A 4,461-nucleotide genomic window follows, 5' to 3' on the forward strand; every position below is an offset into this window, starting at 1 on the left:
CCCTCCCTGCCCCTGGCTCTTCCTTTCCAATGCCGGCCGAGGCCTCAGCAGTTAAATCGGGGCCCCGCCCCTGGACCCACCCACCTCGACTGGGCCCCGCCTCTCCCTGCCGCGCCCTAAACCGGCACGAAGCCCACTCTATGGCCCCGCCCCCTGACACCCCATCTCCCTACCGCTCCCGCTTCCTTTCCAAACCCGGCGGTAGGCTCAGCGGCACTAAGCCATGGCCATGCCTCTGCCCCGCCCACCACGGCCTAGCCCCGCCTCTTCTCGCCGCTCCCGCTGCCTTTCCTAGCTGGGCCCGACCGCCCCGCCATTACTCTGGAGCCTCGGGTAGGGGCGGGTCGCCGCGCCTTCACTCCCAGCGCCTGCATCCCGCGTGGGAAGAGAAATCGCGGACTAGGAAGCCCTGGACCCAGCTGCCATTCCTATAGATCAGTGGTCAAGGGAGGGATGCTGCCCTGGACGACAGGTTCAATTGTTTGAAAAATTAGGGAGAAAAGACAAATTTCATACTATCTCTGCTTCCAATTAATACCTCTACACATTTTGAAGAACAGCTTGCAGTTTTCGTTTTTTTAAAACCGGTGGGCCCATATTGCACCATGCAGGTTCCCAGGAAGTAGCTCTCCGACGCCCAGTCACTTATTATCTCCTGACATCCCCACATCAGTTCTGTAGGTGACTATTACAGGCCAAGAAGTATAAACCTACGATGTCTGGGCCACCGTGATAAATTGTAATTATCTCATGATCATTGTGTTTGCTCCCTGCTGTGCCCTCAGCGCCTGGATGGAGGATAGAATACACTAAGTAAGAGGTCAGAAGTGTTTTTCGAAGCTGAATCATCGCAAGCATTGACAGAATTCAAAGGTTTTTTTCTGAGTAGCTCCTCTTTACTGCTCTTCAGAGAGGTACATCTGATCCAGGGCCATCAAGTATGTGCTCAAAGGACACGTGGCCAAGCCTTGAGTATTTACTCAAGAACACCAGCAAGGAGGAGAGTGGATGGGAGCTGTGAATTTTCACAGAATGGGTCTCACCCTTGAGAGGATGGGTCTCTGATGTTCAAAGAAAGACTATTTATTCTCTCACCAAGGCCCCCTTGCAGTCTGATAGACTATTACAGACATTTGCACTGATGTGGGAATTGCCAGTGACAGAAGCTTAGGCCACTGCAGTAGAGATGGCTGAGGCTGAAGGATGGAACCCCTGCCCTTTGAAGTCCAAGGAGGGCACAGTCATCCTGGACTCAGTTGACAGTACATGCCGCAGTCTGGCAGGCTTAGCAGACTGCCCTTCCTACTTTTATACCAACATAAAACCTGAGAATGGGTGCAGAAGAAAGAGGCCCTGTGAGTCTCTAACCAAAAAAATAGAGAATCTTGGTCCTCGAAATTAAACAATGAACTATAAGTTGTAGCCAGAACAAGCTACATTATTTGCAGGGTATAGTGCAAAATAAAAATGCAGGGCCTTTTGTTCAAAAATCATTAGGAATGTCAAGATGGCAACAGCAGTGCATTAAATCAGTTGTGGTGTCCTGCTAAACACAGGTATGCACCTGCATAGATCACACAATTAGAAAGCCAGCTCTGACAAAATGCCTGGACCAAGATATCTATTCAAAATGTAAAATATCATTTCAAAATTGCATAATGCTTCAGTCTTTTCCCACAGATTGAACTACTATTAAAAAGACCAGATCATTTTTAATAATACATTTGAAGTGGATGCCTGTTTATGACTCTCCAGAAACAAAAATACAATCCAGTACTTAAAACTGGAGGAAACCTTATTAATCATCTATGCCAGACGCCTTATTTTACAGATGAGGGATGGTTAAGTGACATGCCTGACATCTCCTATCTATTATGAGCTAGGCTTGGAACCCAAACTGGAACCCAAGATGCTCCATAACACCTGCTTGTCACATTCTCTATAAATGTCTTACTCGATATACTCATACATGCATGTGCACGTCTTGTTCAAGGAAGGAAGGAAGAGTAGAAGGAAGGGAGGGAGAGAGGGAAGAAGGAAGGAAGGAAGAAAATAAGAGAGAAAGAAAGAAAATCAAGCTTAAGTTATTTTCCTGGTCCTTAACCCTACAAATTTGTTCACAGGATTAAAAGGCCTCAACATATAAGCATATGTAAAAATTCACCCATAGGCCAGGTGGGATGTCATCCCAGTACTTTGGGAGGCCAAGATGGTAGGAACCCTTGAGCCCAGGAGATCGAGACCTGCCTGAGTAACATAGAAAGACCTCACATCTACAAAAAATAAACTAGCTGGGTGTGATGGCCAAGTGCCTGTAGTCCCAGCTACTCAGGAGGCTGAGGTGAAAGGATCACCTGAGCCCAGGAGGTCGAGGCTGCAGTGAGCCATGATTATGCCACTGCACTCTAGCCTGGGCAACAGAGTTACACTTCAACTCAAAATAAATAAATAGATAGATAGATAAAAATTCACGGTTGTATTTTAAAAGTGAGGATGCCAATGTAACAAGTTATCTTGAAGGGGCTGTCATGTTCCTTTTGAGGAACTAAAATAGACATCAAACTAAGTGATCTTCCTTTTTTTTTTTTTTAGAAATAAAAGTAAAAGCAGAATGAATTTTAACAATAAATCTCATTTATTCAGCCCTAAGATTTAGCCCAATCCTTTGGTGAGCACTTTTCCTGTGATCTTTCGCCAAATCCTCACACTGATTTTTGTATTTTGGGAAGTACTGTTACTGACCCTCACTTCACAGCTGAAGGATTAGGGTGGTTGCCTGAGTCCCACACCTGCTCCCTGGCACAGCCAGGAAGCAGATCCAGGCCTGCACCTGCAGCTTCACCTGCCCTGACTCTGAAATGCAGAATTCCAGTCAATCAGCTCTTCTTTCCAATATAAAGTTTTATTCTTTATTCCATCATTCGCACGCTTGACCTAGCCTTTTGAACGCTGTTTTGACAATTACTTACACACTATTTCCTCAATGAGAATAACTTATTGATGGGAATGGATTATAAGTCAGAATTCACAGGAATAAATTTACAAACTTCTCCAAGGTGCTGTCCTTTCTGTCTTTTTTTTTTTCTCCCACTTTCTTTGTAGGAATTCAGTTAAACATTCCCCTTAGTAGAAATCTTTCCTGTTTTCCTCTGCACTGCTAAGCTTGTGATTTTCATCACCATCATTTAAATACATAAGACTCCGTTGACTGGTAGTTACTCTAATTAACGCTGAGCACATTTCCGCAGAATGTCTCTGTAGGATTTCTTCTTTCTGTGATTTAGATATAGTCATCTATCCTTTTTAGAGTTTATATCTAGGAGGTACGTTCTTTACAAAATATGTCTTTAGGGCAATGAAATGATTATTTTACACAATGTAGGGCTATTTTTATCTGATAGCAAATATATATTGTGCTCCTAGGACTGAACTAAGGGTACGAGGTTGAAAAGAAGAGTCACTGCAAGTTTAATACAAAGATCCTAACCTTGCTTATAAAAACTTTTAAGCTAACCTGAGAGAAAGAAAATAACGACACAGTAAACAGAAATGACCAATGGCCCAGGGGCCAGGGGACAGAGCCCTACCAATGATTCACTCATTCTGTGACTCAGTCGCTTCTCTTGCCTTCTAACCCATAAAACTCAGGGGGCAATGGGATGATTTCTAAAGGTTCCCATCCAGGCCAGGTGCAGTGGCTCATACCTGTTATCCCAACACTTTGAGAGGCCAAGACAAGAGGATTGCTTGAGCCCAGGAGTTTGAGACCGACCTGGGCAGCATAGAGAGACTTCATCTCTCTAAAAAAGAATCCAGGTATGGTGGTACATACCTGTAGTCTCATCTACTTGGGAAGCTGTGATGGGAGGATCTCTTGAGTCCAGGTGGTCGAGTCTGCAGTGAGCTGGGATTGCGCCACTGCACTCCAGCCTGGGTGACAGAGTGAGACCCTATCTCAAAAAAATTACAATGATAATAATAGTAAAGTTACCATCCAGCACTATGGTTCTACACCATAATGAGTAATCAAATAATAGGGTGCCAAAGTCAGGCTAGACTGCTGGGTTTCTCAACACTAGCAACATGGTGGGCTGCATAATTCTTTGTTGTCAGGGACTGTTGTGCACACTGTAGGATGTTTATCTGTGTCCTTGGTCTCCACTGACCAAATCCCACTAGCACCTACCTCAGACAACCAAAAATGTCTTCAGATTTTGCCAAATGTTCTCCAGAGATTAAAAAAATCACTTCTTTTTTTTTTTGAGTTGGAGTCTCACTGTCGCCCAGACTGGAGTGCAGTGGCCATTCCCGGTCACCCCAGCCTCAACCTACTGGGCTCTGGCAATCCTCCGCCTAAGCCTTCCGAGTTGCTGGAACTACAGGCGCTCGCTACCACGCCCAGCTAATTTTTGATTTATTGTAGAGATGAGGTCTCGAACCCGCGGGCTCAGGCAATCCACT

This window comes from Carlito syrichta, unplaced genomic scaffold (assembly GCF_000164805.1).
Source record: "Carlito syrichta isolate Samal-C Ts95f unplaced genomic scaffold, Tarsius_syrichta-2.0.1 Scaffold309784, whole genome shotgun sequence".
In the NCBI taxonomy this organism is placed as follows: Eukaryota; Metazoa; Chordata; class Mammalia; order Primates; family Tarsiidae; genus Carlito; species Carlito syrichta.